Raw genomic sequence first — 15257 nt, forward strand, 5'->3', positions numbered from 1 at the left:
AAAATTTTTTCACCAAGCCACAGAAAATTGCCTCCAAATCCCCTATGGCTTACTCCAATATATCTTATAGATACTATCATTTTCTTTAAGGGCCATGTGTGGAAAAGGGCTGAGAATCTCTGTTTTAGAACAGTAAACATATCATCTGCAAACCATGATAATCATGCACTTTCGTTTGTAGTAGACTTGTTATCTCTGCTTTAAGCCATTGCACCAGCAAACACGTCCACACAAAAAAAGAAAAAACACACAAAAAGACCAACTGTGGGTTTGATCCAATCACTTCCTGTGCCATCAGGCATCCCATTTTTCTCCTGAACCATTAATCTCTTCCTCTCCTGGGCACCTTCCCTTCAGCTTAAAAAAACAGGATCAAATTCTCCATCTGAAAAAGGAAGGAATATTCCGTCAGCTTTGCATTCTCAAGCAAGTATTTTAGCTCTCAGCTTCTGTTCATCACCAAACTTTGTCAAAAAATGTTTATGCTGACTTCTCCTCCTCCCTCTGCCCTCATTTACTCCTCAGTTCACAATAGTCTGGCTTCTGCTCTGCCCACCAAAATCATCTCAGATGATCATCTTCTTTGTGCAAAACGCTATGGTCTCTTTTCAGTCCTCATCATCCTTGGCTTCTTTGCTGACCCCCCTCTTTCCCTGTTTTTAAAAGCTATCATTTATTCAGCACTTCTTGTGATTCAGGAATTGTGCTAAGTGCTTTATTTAGATTACTGAATTCAATCTTCACGATAGCCTTATTTTAGATAGGCCTCACTCTACCCATTTTACAGATGAGGAAACTGAGACTCAGAAACATAAGCAAAATTCCCCTAGGTCTCACAGTAAGTAAGGGGCAGTATTGGGCATTCATATGTCCAAAATCTTTTCAATCCCTTGTTGTCTTCTATGACATTTTGTTTGCCTTGTTCTTTATTCTTATCCTGTATCTCTGTGGCTCGTTTCCAAAGTTAGGGAAATTTTTGGGAATTCCCTGGTGGTCCAGTGGTTCGGACTCCAAGCTCCCACTGCCGAGGGCCTGACTTCAATCCCTGGTCGGGGAGCTAAAATCTCACAAGCCACGTGGTGCGGCCAAAAAAAAAAAAAAATTAGGGAAATTTTCACTCATTATTCATTCAAATATTTTTTCTGAAGTTTCCTCCTTCTACTCTATCTCTGGGACTCTAATGACATGAATGTTAGATCTTTTGGTATGCTCCCACAGGAGAGAGAGGGGCTATGCTCTTCCTACCCTCACCATATCTTTTTTTTTTTTCTCTGTTGTCCAGATTGGATAATTTTCATTGATTTGTCTTTGCATGTACTGACTTTTTCTTCTGTTATATCCATTCCGCTATTCAGTCCATCTGGGGAACTTTTTATTTTGGTTATTGTATCTTTTTATTTCAATATTGTATCTGGTTCTTTTTATATCTTCTATTTCTTTGCTGAGACTTTCTATCTTTCCATTCATTTCAAGACTGCTTACCTTTACCTCTTGGAGCATTTCTATAATAGCTACTTAAAAGTGATAATTCCAAAATCTGTTGGCTGCTGTCACTTATCTTGTCTCCTGTGAGTTGACATTTCCCTGGTTCTTTGTATGATGAGTAATTTTGGATTGTACATTTGATACTCTGATTGTTGTGTAATAAGACTCAGGTTCTTGTTTATATCCTATGGAGAATTTTGATATTTCTGGCTTAGCAGGCAATTGATCTGGTTGGGTTCAGGTCACAAGTTCTGACCCGCCTTCTATGGGTTGCAGTTCTAATGACAGTTCGGTTTTCTGAGTCTTTGCAGGCTATAGGGATCTGTGCCCTGTATGTGCCGTCCAGTGACCAGTGTGGGACCAGCATGGTGGCCTCTCCCATAGTTTAGTTCTCATAGTCTTTGGCAATCTATTTAGGGCCATGTCTATACATGTACAGGCCAAGGGTGAGCCCAGGGATTCATAAACAACTTGATGAGGTTGATTTCCTGAACTCTTCTCTCTCCATGATCATCTTATCTTTTCAGTTCCCTGGGGCTTCCCTTTTCAGTCTGGGTGTTTAGCTACCTGATTCTGCTGTCCACTTCCTACAACATGGAGTGTACCTTCCCAGACATGGACTATGCACTCGATATGGTAGGGTCAATTAAGTGCCATGTCCACCCCTGGACCAGTAACAGTCAGCAGGGGGGGTCTCCTTAAGCTGATGGCTTACACCAATTAGGACACTCCTAAGGGACTGAGGATGATTGACATTTGACAAAACTGGGCTCTGTGAAGAACAGAGACATGGCCGTTGGGTAGACAGCCAGTAGTGTTTAGCCAGTGCTTCTTTCCTCCTTTTCTTCCCTAAACCACTAAATGTCAGCACCACCCTCCCAATCACTCAAGCTTAAAACCTCAGAGTTTTCTTCCCCTCTGTGCTTCTCCTCCCCATCCTGTAAACATCCAGGCAGATGCTCAGCCTAAACATGCCTCCTCATCAAGGCCTCTCTCTTTAATCCTCTCTGTCTAGCCACATTTTAATTTTAATTTTAAAAAAATGTTTGGCCGTACCCCGTGGCATATGGGATTTTAGTCCCCTGACCAGGGATCAAACCCACACCCCCTGCATTGGAAGCACAGAGTCTTAACCACTGGACCACCAGAGAAGTCCCCTAACCATGTTTTAAAGCTCTCCTTTCCTGTTTCAGATTTCCCTTCTCTGTGGTTAGCTTCTAAAAGCAGAGAGGAACTGATCATCAAACTCCCCTGGCCTACAGAAGAAAGTCCTCAGCGCTGTGATCAAGGCCTCCCTGCATCTGCCCTAACTTCTATGCCTAGGGTCACACGACACCCCTCTACCCCCCAACACTCCACCAGCTACATTTGACTAAAAGTCAGTCCTTAAACATACCTTGCATTTTGTGCCTTTTGTTCCAGCTGTGTCCTCCTAAAAGACGCTTCTACATAATCACAGGATTCAAGGCTCAGCTAAGACACCATGAAGACTGAGATCACACAGAGTTAGCATTCATCTCCCTTTCCCCCGAGGCTTTATGGACATCTCTACTGTAGCTCTTGATCACGATGCCTTGAGTTGCACTGTTGTCTCCTTCACTAGAGCATGAGCCACTTAAGACGTGAGACCCATTCTCATTCTGTTTTGTAGCCTCTGAAGTTCCTGGCCCAGTACCTCAGACACAGTAGATACTGAAGACATGGTTGTTTCATTAGATTCAGTTAAATGGACTTGACTCTATAGCCTCTGGTATAACATTCTTGGGATCAAAGCAATCTAGAAAAATAATTTTCTCCTTCTAATAGGCTTCTGTGGGTGTTTTATTCAGAAAGGCATTTAATAGAAATTATTCTCTCCCCAGCATAGGCTGGGTGCTCACCTCTATGCCACTATAGCTCTCTGTACCCATCATTTTATATCATTCATCATTTTTCAATTACTTGATTTGTATCTGTTCCCCGACCTCATGCTTTCATATCATTCTTTGAAGGCAGGGACTGATCTTTCTTTTTCTCCACTGTATGTCTGACACCTACCACAGTTCCTGGTTTGCAGAAAGCACCCACAAATATTTATTCTTTGAATGGAGTTGAGTAAATAAGAGCTACTGGGAAGAGGTAAACAGAGGTTTATTGCACTGCAAACTGCAGTGATAAGAAATAAATTCAGATATCTAGAGTCAACTGACCAACAGAAAAAAGAAAACACCATATATAGTCTACGTTTATCAAGACAACCTTTGCCTTTTCCTTCTCCCATTCTCTTTCTCCCTCTTTCTTAACTTCTCCAATTCTTTCATTCTCCTTTATTCTCCCTCCTTGTTTGTACATGGGGATGGGGCTGCCAGTTGTCCCCTCATTTCCATTCTCATCTTCTTACATGTGAATAGAGTTTTTAGCTTGTCATAAGGCCACCTAAGTAAAGTTGACATTTCTTAGCCCCCTTTGTGGCTTGGTGTAGCCATTTGACTAAGTTCTGGCCAGTGCGATGTAAGTAGAATGAGGTATGCAACTTTGGGACCATACCCTTGAGAGAAAGCAGTGTGTTCTCCCCTTCCATCTCTCCCCTTCCCTACAGCTGAAATGCAGATGTGCTGGCTGGAGCCAGAAGAGTCATGTTGGTCCACAAAGTAGAAGTTGCATGTTAAGTGTAGTAAGAAGATCAAAGAAGCCGGATCCCTAACTCCACATAACCACCAGACCCACCCTGGCTGCTTCTACCCATATTGTTAGGAAAGTGATCTAGAGAAATGTCTATTTTATTAAACTTTGTCTCTAAAATAACACCAATACTTACCTCCTTAATAATATAATGCATGGCCATATTTATGGCCATTTATCCCAATAGAAAGAAAAAAAAAAGATAAAGGTACCTTTGAAAAATTCTACTCCCATAGACCAAAACTCTTGGCTATACACCATGTGACAATACTTCTATCATCTGGAACCTACCTCCAGATGAGAATGATATGGGCTGTCGGTGCACAATATCTCATTTCCAAAGGATAATATGTTACCACAAAGGAATTAATGCAAGCAAAAGACATTTTGCAAAAATTTTATGTCTTGCTCTGTGTCTTGAAAAATTATGGATACTTGCTACTTTGGGATATTTCTATTAAAAAATCAAGTTGACCTTTCAGTGTCTAAATGAGAAAGGAAATGTTATAATTGGATGTCTACTGAGAATCATCTTGGCTATAAGAAAGGGGTTAGACTATACCCATTTGGAGTTTTGGGACAAAAGAAAAACATTACTGATTATTATTTAATGTTACCTTGAGTAGACAGCAAAAGAGATTCTATTGAAAAAGCCCTTTGAAGTATGTCTCTCAGAGTTCTGAATCTTTCATTCACTTCTCAATAAAAATAATTAACTGGGCTTCCCTGGTGGCGCAGTGGTTGAGAGTCCGCCTGGTGATGCAGGGAACACGGGTTCGTGCCCCGGTCTGGGAAGATCCCACATGCCACGGAGCGGCTAGGCCCATGAGCCATGGCCGCTGAGCCTGCACGTCTGGAGCCTGTGCTTCGCAACGGGAGAGGCCACAACAGTGAGAGGCCCGCGTACCACAAAACAACAACAACAACAAAAATTAACTACTTAATTTATGGTCTGGCAAAGCGAGGGGAATTATTGGCCCAAGATCCCCCTAAACCACCTAGAGTAAGTACTGAAATGTGTCCATTTCATTAATTTAGCCACTGAGAGCTTTGATTACTTACTCATATTTATGCAACTTTTCAAACTTATTGATGACAATAACTTCATATTTTGTATTTTTTTTAAGTAGTCACTTAGGATTCTTAGATTTAACCTCATGGTTTCTAATATGCATGAAAAACTTGGGAAGTATATGGTATGATATTACATAATTGCTGCAGTTCACAATGGAAATTGTATTCTAGAATGATCTATTTGACAGTTCACAACGGTCTGGGAACATTCGGGATCTCACCTCTCAGCATTATGACTGTCCTCTCTCTTCAGCAGGAAGCTTGCCTGGTTCAATAGACTTTGTTCATCAAGAAATCTGATGAAGGTTTCATTCTATAGCGTCTAGGGTTTGTGGTTCCTGAAGGACAAAGAGAAGAGACTATTTCCTTTCAAAGCCCTTTTGTTAGTCCTTATTGATAACAGAGCGAATTGAGTGTTAGTTACTGGTCCCTCTTCCTTACAAATCATTCCCTTGTTGAAGGGACAGAGCAAATATTACTGGTAGGTGTGCAGTTTGGAAGGAAGACTATCACTCAAGAGATCTCAAATGAGCAAAGGCCCTTCACAGTGGCTTCCGAGTGTTCATTGCTCTGTTCAAGAACCTAGCACAGGGTCATGTACACAGCAGGTGCTCAACAAATATCTGCTGAATGAATAAACAAATAGATTCAGTGCATAATGCAAGAAAACGTAAGAAATACTTCCTGCCTTCAAAAAGTTTACCAGTCATACATATACATTACTTAAATTAAAAGAAACCAATTTCCTAAGAAGCAAAGGATTAGTACAGATTTTAAGCACTGTAGCTTTCCTGGAAGGTCATTCTCTAGGGCATAGAATGCAAGAGTTGACAGGGCAAGAACTGGGGCTGTGTGTGGAAGGCTCGAGATGGCTGGCTGAGAGCTTGGAGTCCGCTGTGGGTCACAGGGAGCTACTGTGGTTTGCTCCGTTGGAGGAGACAGACAGGAGAGGGCAGGAAGACCACTTAGGGGGCAACTGCTATCTGGTCCACGTGACCAGGAAAGAGTCTAAATTAGGGCAGTGGCAGGGCAATGGAAAAGAGGAATGACAACAACGAGAAGGACAGCAAACATCCCCTATGGGAGCCAGGAAGTAAACCTGCAATACCTCTTCCTGGAATTTCAGCTGGTGAGTCAGTCAACCGTGGGCTGCTTTGACACAGGGTGGACTAGAATCAGCTCTAGAGTAGACAAAAACTTTTTATAAAACAGCTCTATTAACTTTGTTTACATTTTTTTCAGAAATACACAAGGTCATTTATTTTAAAAAATATACAAAGTATACAGAAACAATAAAAAGTACCCCAAATCCCACTCCCACCCACCAAGATTACTGCTATTATTTTAGTGAATACCTTTCCTCACATTCTTCTATGCACAGATACATACAAAGTATGAAAGAATCTTATTAAGATACAATCATTCCATATATGCTGTTCCTGAATCAATTTTCCTTACCCCCTAACATGTTGTAAACATTTTTCCATGTTGATCAATATTGATTTACATATAACAATGTCAATTTGTTTGTCTATATCACAATGTTCCACTAATGGATATTTAGATTCTCACTCTGTGTGTTACTGTAAACAATCCTGCGATTAACCTTATTATGTATATTATTTTTCAACTGTATGATTATCTCCTTAATGCAAATCTAAGAAGTTGGATTGGCTAGGTCAAAGGTATGTATCATTTTATGTTTTGATACATATTCCCAAACCATATGGGATACAAAACCCTCCAGAAAAGTACATTCATTTATTTATTTACTCAATAACTATTTTTTGAGCACCTACTATGTACCAAATATTGTTCTATATGCTGGGAATACAATAGTGAATAAAATGGACAAAGTCCCTGCCCTCATGGAGTATACATTCTAATGCAGGACAATAAGCAATAAACAAACAATTAAACATATAATATATTGTCAAATAGTGGTAAGTGCTAGGAAAGCAAAATAAAACTGAGTAGGGGGCTGGAGAGTGCCAGGGGGCAGGGGGAGGGAAGACAGTGTTTTACATAAGATGGCAGGGAAGGGACTATGAGGAAGAGACATGTGATCCGACGTGTGAATGACCATGGGGACAGTGGTGCAGAGAAGGAACAGGAAGGGTAAAACATCTGACGTGGGAACATGCCTGGCGTGTTTCATGGCCAAAAAGCCAGTGTCTCTGGAGCAACTCGAACAAGAGGGAGAGTTGTGGGAGATGCCAGTGGAGAAGTGGCCAGGTCAGAGCAGAGAATTAGGGATGAGCACTTGTAGAGGTGTTCTAACTCATTATGATATTGGCTGAAGGAATCTGGGATTCTAGTCTGAGACTTTTAAAAGGAGAAGGAGAAAGAAGGAACTGGGTCTGCTTTAGTTGTGTCTTACCACTTCTCAGTCTTCTATTCATTAGACACTGCTTAGTGGACGTCTGCACTCTTTCTCCCTCACCACTGCCCACCCAACCCCGCTTTCCCACTTATAAACGGCATCTTTCCCACTTATAAACAGTTCCGGCAAGGAGGGAACACAGGTAGGACTTCATACCTGGGAGGTGATTTAAGCTTCTCTTATGTTCATTATGTAGGTCTTACCTCACAATACCTCCCAACTTCAATCAGATTTGAAAACTCCTTTTGCCAGCCTCTTAACTACACTGAGAGATTCTCTGCTCCCCTGATTGGAGACCCTCTGTCACCCTAACAAAAACTCAGGCAGCCTCGTGGGCTTATCATGGCTGACTTATACTAACTTTCCCAAGCCCTCCTAACACAGAATTTTTAACATGGAAGGTGGTCTATAAATATTTGCTGGAAAAACAAAAGAATGTATTCACAATTTTTCTCTGAAGGCGTCTTTACTTTGTAGGAGCTCTATTCTACTACTTTGATTAGCATCAGTTTCAGAGGATACATTCTGACCATATTCTCCATGTTCTGATGCACTTTGATTACAGCTCCCTGAGCCCTGCCTTTGGGTGTCTCCTTACCATCTGCTGGGAAGGTCCAGGGGATTTAAACGTGCCCAAGGAGAGCACTTACAGACAACGCTTAGGGCAAGCCTCGAGTAAACGCAGGGCTTCACTCTGCTCCAAGATATCTGCCTGCGATGATGATTTCTTCTACAGTGATATTCTAGAAATTGCACAGCGAAAAAAGGAGTAAGTTAGAGCAAAACAAATTTTTTTAATTAAAAGCAAAATGTGATTTGCTGACAATGGAAATTGCAATGTTGGTTAATTTATTGTTCTTCAGTTTAAACAAAATTAATAATAGCGTTTTCTTCTGGCAATAAAAGTACTTTGTACTCATTCTAGACAAAAATTTTAAATATCAAAAAGCATAAAGGAGAAAATAAAAATTACTCATAATCCATTATCCGCAGATAGGCATTGTTGACATTTTGCTGGATTTCCTTCCATTTTAAACATCATTATGATCATACTATACATCTATGGTTTTATATCTCTTTTTCACCTGACAACAAATTCTGAACATTTTCCCCAAAATACGTTTTTTAATATTATTACTAAAAGATGCACAATGTTCCAACTATGCCTTTGTCATAATTTATATTGTGCCTATTATAATTAGTAGAGACCATTAGTTTTCAACCTATATTATAAACTCTTATAAATAATGTTGCAGTGAACATTCTTGTACATAATCATTGTCTAAATCTCTGAACAATGCCCTAAACTAGACCCTCAGAAGTGTAATTATTTGGTCAAAATATATGGTATTTTTTAAAGGCTTTTGATAAGTATTTCAAAACTACTTTCCAAAAAGTTTATATTAACTTACACTCCCCTCCCACTACTCTCAACCATCCCCCTCATGCCACTGTATTTTAAGAGAGTAGCAAAGATATGCTGGGTTCAAATCCCAGCTCTACTGTCTTAGGAAAGTTATTTAACCTCACTAAAGCTTAGTTTCCCTGTAAATCGGGGATAGTAACAGTATCTAGCTCATAGGGTTGTTGTGAGGATTAAATTAAATAATATAAAATTGCCTAGTACGGTCCCTAGAACATATCATGTAGTCAATGTTAGCAACTATTACCAGTAACCAGTAAAATCACCCTTCCCCAGATCATTCCAGAGTAATATTTGGGTACAAAATCCCCTAAACACAGTCAGAAAAAGTACCAAGCTTCCCTGTTTAACAAGACTGTTTAAGTAGCTGAAGTCACTCAATTATTGTATCCATACACAAAACCTCAGCATTCTAAAAATACTAGCCTATTTGGTTTCCACCTGGAAGCAAAGAGGGTCTTCTGAAAGGTGTTTTCTGCCCTTTATACATTATTTTAACAATGGTATGTTTTTCTTTATTATTTCAAGGGAAACATTTATTTAAGGGCCAATGGCTCAAATTTGGATTTGTTTTTTCCAGCAAGAGAAGGAATCAACATAAACAGCCTTGTAATTCATCACCATAAACATATCTCATAAGCATCAATCCACTACATTTTGGCCAGAGCCTCTCAAAAGAGATCAATGTTTTTTTTTTTTAAAAAAGTCCCTGAGCAACTTAACAAAGAAAAAGTTATTCCAATTAATGTGAAAGGTCTGCTGGAATTTTGCTTAGAATTCAGTGAGTTTTTTGTTTGCCTATTCCCAGAATTTTTGGTTGAGATGATCCCAAGATAAATAAAATCACCTGTAGAAAGTTGTTTATTAGATAGATGCCCTAAAATTGTTGCATGAAATTGGTTTAGCTCTATTTAAATCCAAAATAGATCAATTTAACATGCTTTATGAGAATATATTTGCTTAACCTTTTTATAGAGTTAAATATTTACTGGGTGTGGGAACAATAGTTCTCAGCTTCTGGAGAAACCACTCAACACTGTTCTGTGTCCATTGTCTAAAAGGATATTACTACCAGTGGAATAAATATACAGAATGTGCTCTAAGGTCTTTGGAGTTCCTTGACATTGGGTAAACTTATGCCACTGGTTAGGAGAGAAACACTGGGGCATTTCATGCTGTGAAAACAACAGAGGAAATGAAATTGTAGGATATCAGAAAAGGCCCTGGCTGCTACTTTCACCTGGAGTTTCTTCTCTGGAAATCTACTAAACAAAAAGTTTTGGTCTGACACCAAAGATAGTATTCGAGAACAGAAAACTGATTCAACTCTTCCCTTTCTGAAGTACAAATATGCCCAATGCTTTCCTGTCCTATTTTCCTTCTCCCTACTCTGAGATCAGTGTTCTCAGACCCTGTAAATTTCCCATGCAGTGGGTCCCAAATAAACAGAGGTATACGATAACAAATAGTTGGGTTTAGACATCTTCCTGTTCAACTGCTTTGGCTAGAAAAGATGGGTAATTCCTCCTGTGAGATAGATTAGAGAAAAATTCTAACTTAGAGTTGTCCAGAACCTGAATGAGAAAAAGGTACCCTTTCCTCCCTGCTGCAGTGGGTATCCCTTAGCTTGACAAGCAAAGCACAGGATAGATTTGCCCTAAACTATCTCTTTGGGCTGCACAATCGTACTGTGTATCCCTAAATTTCATTTTCATAAATGCAATATGTGTTGCTGAATTCTTAACGGTAACACAAGAAAAGCAACAGGACAAATGATAAAATATAACTTCAGACCTCAGCTTTACATTGGAAATCAAAATGTTTTATTGTGGATCTGCATGTGCCCAGCTCTGTGAAAGGCCTGCAGGGGATACAAATGGAAAAGAAAAATCCAGTGAGCTCCTGAAGGATGTTATGGTATAAAGGTCTCTCTGTATATTTGTTATTGCTTGTTATAGATCTGGGGGAAGGGAGAGAGAAGAGTATCATACTACATTCTCAATAATAAGAACTTGTTTAATGTCCTATGCTTCTGTTAAGAGTGACCTCAAGAATCAGACCACATGGATTCAAATCCCAGCACTGTTACTTGCTAGCTATATGACTTTCAGTGACTGACTGAGATGCCCTGTTCCTCAGTTTCCTCATCTATAAAAATGGGGATGATAATAGTAATGACTTATGTTATAGGTCATTACTATTATTCTGTGTCCATCACAGTTCTTCTAGTACCAAGGACAGTATATTATTTTTTAAAAGGAGAACACCATCAGTTGTCATAATCACTCTGAATTTAAACTTCAACTTTGGAACTCTGAGCAGACCCTGTATTTAAAATGGTTATTTGGTTTCTACTTCTAGCCATGGCAGGCAGCTTGTAGCAAGAAAATCCTCCCATGAGAACACCTAGAAGAGTTAAATTAAAAAAAAAATTTTAATGTCTGAAAACATTGAAGAGCCACCAAGGCAGCCAGGGCTTGAAGAGTCAAGATTCTTGAAAGAAGGCAAACTCACTGAGATAAGCCTGACATTCTACAATTCCCACTGAGTCATCTGCTGACTCATATTTACAATGGGTAGAGGGCAGAGAAGCTGAGCAGAAAGTGGCTATTAAAAAGCAGAAAAGGTCAGCAGAAGTTTTGGCAGATTCACTGGAGAGACAAATATGGGCGCTCAGGGCCACCAAAGGAACCAGGACTTGAGATGCCAAGATTTTGGAGGGAAAGGAAGTGCAGAGAACTGATTTAAATAGAATTATCTGCTTTGGGACTTCCCTGGTGGCACAGTGGTTAAGAATCTGCCTGCCAATACAGGGGACACAGGTTTGAGCCCTGGTCCAGGAAGATCCCACATGCATGGAGCAACTAAGCCTGTGAGTCACAGCTACTGAGCCCACGCACTATAGAGCCCATGCTCCGCAACAAGAGAAGCCACCGCAATGAGAAGCCCATGCACCGCAACGAAGAGTAGCCCCTGCTCGCCACAACTAGAGAAAGCCTGTGCACAGAAAAGAAGACCCAATGCAGCCAAAAATAAATAAATAAATGTAAAAAAACGTTAAAAAATAAGTAAATAGAATTATCTGTTTTTTGCCTCTACATATTTGCCAGTTAGTAAGCAGAACAGGCTAAGAGTTAGAGAGGCAGAACAAAAAGTGGCAGTTAAGAGACTGAGAAACTAAACAGAGCTAATGACAGTACCACAGTGCTGGATAAATAAACATTAGCATTCAGAGCCTACCAAAGCAGAGTGGCCATGGTAAACACCTTTTGCTTTCAGTTGGAACTGATAGGACTACATCCTAGAAATAAGGGTAAATAGATATAGACCAACCTTTGAAAAGGCTTAAAACCCAGCCTCAAGTAAGCTTATTCCCTGATTGGTTTAAGGTATTCTGCTTTTAATCTGTCTGCCAGAGTTAATATCATTGAGAGTCTTTACAATTTCTCATATGCAATGTCTGGCATTCAAGCAAAATTACCAGGCATACAAAGAGACAGGGACAAGAGAAAAAATACACAATAGAAACAGACACAGAGATGATCCAGATACTGGAATTATCAGACACAGAATGTAAAATAACCATGATTGACATGTTCAAGAAAATAGATGACAAGATGGAGAATTTCATCAGAGAACTGAAATCTATGTATTACAAAAAAGCCAAATATAAATTCTAATACTGAAAAATTCAATAAATGAGTTCAAAAACAGTTTAGACAGATGAAGAATGCATTAGCAACCTGGAAGATTGGTTGGCAGAAAATATCCAGATGGAAGCATCCAAACCAAAAAAGAAGAAAAAAAGGTGGAAAATCGCATAAAAAAGCATGTAAGACATTGTGAAAAGGTTGAACATATATGTAATTGGAGTTCCAGAGCGAAATTGAGTTGAGAGCAATAGGAGCAATACTTGAAAAGGCAATGACTAAGAATTTTTCAAAACTGATTTAAAGGGATCAAGGTATAGGTTCAAGACGTACTACAAACCTCAAGCAGGATAAATACAAACACACACATACACACACACACCTAGGAATGTTCATAACCAAGTTTCTGGGAAAACAAAACAAAACAAAAAAGAAAATCCTAAAAGCAGCCAGACTATCTTCCCAAATTACCTTCAAAGAAGCAAGAATTAAACAGCAACTTAGAAACAGAAACAGTGGCAGCTGGAAGACACTGCAATAACATCTTCAAAGTGCTGAAAGAAAATAACTGCCAAACAACAATGTATTTCAAATATTAAGCCAAAATAAAGACATTTAAGACAAACGAAAGTTGAGAGAATCTGTTGCCAGTAGACCTGTGCTTTTTAAAAAAAAAAAAAAAGTATAAAAGGAGCTCTTCAGGCAGAAGGAACATTATCTCTGATAGAAGACCATACAAATGTGGAGGAATGAAAAATGCTAGAAACTAAACAAATAAATAATGACTATATAAAACTATAAAAATGGCTGTTTGGGGACTTTAAAAAGCTAGTAGTAACCAGCCTACTTTTCAGGGCTTGTATGTTGAGAAAGGTTAATTGTTTTTTAAGAAGCAAAAAAGGATCATCTTAACTAGGAATATACCACTTCCTTCCACATTAGGAGCCTTATAGCATCACGATGCTAACCCCGGCCCTTCTACTCACTGAAGAATAAGACATGTAATGGGCCCCTGAGGGATTATTTAAAGCTTCATTAGTCACTGTTTAGAAACCAATGTCACAAGGGGAAATAGCAACATGCTAAGGGCAATGCTGCTGTGTTACAGGGCTCCACCCATTGTCTCACTGTGTGTACATTACCCCAATAAGTTGCCCCAACAACCCCACCAGGTAGGTGTTTTTCTCTCTATTTTATAGAAGTTCAGAAAAGTTAATGAAATTGCCCCAAATTGCACATTAGAAAGTGACGGGGGCTGGATTTTAACCCAGTACTGCAAACAAAGCCCATGGTCTTTCCACTCTACCAGGCCAGAGGCTAGAAAGGCTCCAGCCAGTAAACTAATGTGAGTGCACATAATAGTTAAAAGAGAAGATCTAAATGTGCGTAGCACACATGTAGAATATTTTTCAAAATAAGAGTGAGAAGATGGAAGGATGGATGGATGGATGGATGGATGGATGGATGGATGAATGGAGTCAGACACAAAAGCTCCTGCCTCAGCAGTAGATAGTTAATCCACTGACAGATTCAATGTTTATATTATAAATCAAGCAAAAATGCTGAAACTTAGAGGAAATTCTCTTTTCAAAAGCTGCAGCAACATGGATGGACCTAGGGATTATCATGCTAAGTGAAGTAAGTCAGACGGTGAAAGACAAATTATCATTTGATATCACTGATATGTGGAATCTAAAAAAAATGAAACAAATGAACTTGTGTACAAAACAGAAATAGACTCACAGACATAGAAAACAAACTTACAGTTACCAAAGGGGAAAGGGGGGGAGGAATCAATTAGGAGTTTGGGATTAAAATATACATACTACTATATATAAAATAGATAACCAGGGACTTCCCTGGTGGCGCAGTGGTTAAGAATCCTCCTGCCAATGCAGGGGACATGGGTTCGATCCCTGGTCTGGGAAGATCCCACATGTTGCAGAGCAACTAAGCCTGTGCACCACAACTACTGAGCCTGCGCTCTAGAGCCCATGAGCCACAACTACTGAGTCCACGAGCCACAACTCCTGAGCCCGCAAGCCACAACTACTGAAGCCCACGCGCTTAGAGTCCGTGCTCCGCAACAAGAGAAGCCACTTCAATGAGAAGCATGTGCACCGCAAAGAAGAGTAGCCCCCGCTCGCCACAGCTAGAGAAAGCCCGCACGCAGCAACGAAGACCCAACACAGCCAAAAGTAAATTAATTAATTAATTTTAAAAAATAGATAACCAACAGGACCTCCCGTATAGTACAGGGAACTATACCCAGTATCTTATAATAACATATACTAGAAAAGAAACTAAAAAAGAATATATATATGTCTCTGAATCACCTTGCTGTACACCTGAAACTAACACAACATTGTAAATCAACTGTTTTTCAATAAAAATTGAAAAAAAACAAGCTGTCAGAATGCATCCAGCAGCTCTCTTAGCAGTTCACTTCACCTGCCATTAGGTGATCTTTCAGAATACAAATAAAACAAAGCAAAAAAATAAATAAATAAAGCTGCAATATATTTGCATGTTAAATAATTCAAACAGTACAGAGGATATTAAATAAAAAGCAGGTTTTCCC

At 39.5% G+C, this 15257-nt stretch overlaps 1 long non-coding RNA gene across 2 annotated transcripts in view; it reads right to left on the reverse strand.

Annotated features, from left to right (window-relative positions):
• LOC132491155 (uncharacterized) overlaps window positions 1–15257 on the reverse strand; it is a 22796-nt gene continuing 7539 nt past the window's right edge. Inside the window, exons 2-6 of one of the 2 annotated variants that reach the window (XR_009532638.1) lie at window positions 8254–8346; window positions 6329–6401; window positions 5442–5558; window positions 2882–3177; window positions 1–385 (exon numbers count right to left, since the gene is read on the reverse strand). This is a non-coding gene — a long non-coding RNA (uncharacterized LOC132491155). Of the gene's footprint in view, window positions 386–2881; window positions 3178–5441; window positions 5559–6328; window positions 6402–8201; window positions 8347–15257 lie in introns of both variants that reach the window. The other variant, XR_009532637.1, reaches the window with a different exon arrangement.

The sequence above is a fragment of the Mesoplodon densirostris genome, chromosome 5, assembly GCF_025265405.1.
Source record: "Mesoplodon densirostris isolate mMesDen1 chromosome 5, mMesDen1 primary haplotype, whole genome shotgun sequence".
NCBI lineage: Eukaryota > Metazoa > Chordata > Mammalia > Artiodactyla > Ziphiidae > Mesoplodon > Mesoplodon densirostris.